This window comes from Penaeus monodon, chromosome 31, assembly GCF_015228065.2.
Source record: "Penaeus monodon isolate SGIC_2016 chromosome 31, NSTDA_Pmon_1, whole genome shotgun sequence".
Lineage (NCBI taxonomy): Eukaryota > Metazoa > Arthropoda > Malacostraca > Decapoda > Penaeidae > Penaeus > Penaeus monodon.
In genome coordinates, this window is record NC_051416.1 from 37,631,526 (window position 1) to 37,632,358 (window position 833).

The following is an 833-nucleotide window of genomic DNA, read 5'->3' on the forward strand; positions in this document are numbered from 1 at the left end:
TAGTTTTCTTATTGTTTGATATCTTTATCTAGAACGTGTAGTTCTTTATTGTATTAATATAAGTTTTAATTATATTCTTTTCTGCTTTTGTGAGCTTCACATACCCTTAAAAGATAACTATTAACCTTTTATTGCCTCGCCAACGGCTGCTCAGGGATGTTTCTCAGACTGGAAACACCAAATATTCGTATCCTTAATTTCGTCAGATTAAATTTCGTCTTTAGTCTTTTTGAGTGTCTCTCTCTCCTTACTGGAAGACGCTTCCTTGTAATAAAAAGCATTAAAATTCTCGTTTTCTCCCGTCTTCCTCATTTTCTCCGGCTTTCTCATTTTCTCCGGCTTCCTCATTTTCTGCCGTCTTATTCTTCTGTTCTCCCGTATTCCTCACTTTCTGCCGTCTTCCTCGTTTTATCTGTGCTTTGTTTCCTCCCGTCTTCCTCATTTTCTTCAGCCTTCCTCGTTTTTTCCCGCCTTCCTCATTTTTTCGGTCATTCTCGTGTTTCTGGCTTGCTTCTCCGACTTCCTTCTCGAAAGAACAGGGGGGGAGGAGCTCAGAACTTTGAGAAATCTTCTACTTGCGGTGAAATTTATTCTAAAGTCTCTGGAAAAGACAGATTAATTAACTAATTTTACATTAGGGAACTTTGGACATAGGCTTGACGTTTATGCTTCTTGGTGCGAGGTCCAAAGTATAGTTCTTCTGACCAGCAGGTGTGGCGAAATCAGCGCTGTCAGTACTGGATTTGCGTGCAAGATAAGTGAATATCAAAATGAAACTGTTCTTGATTTAGAATACCTACGTGCGCGCGTGTGTATGTTTGTGCGCGCGCGCC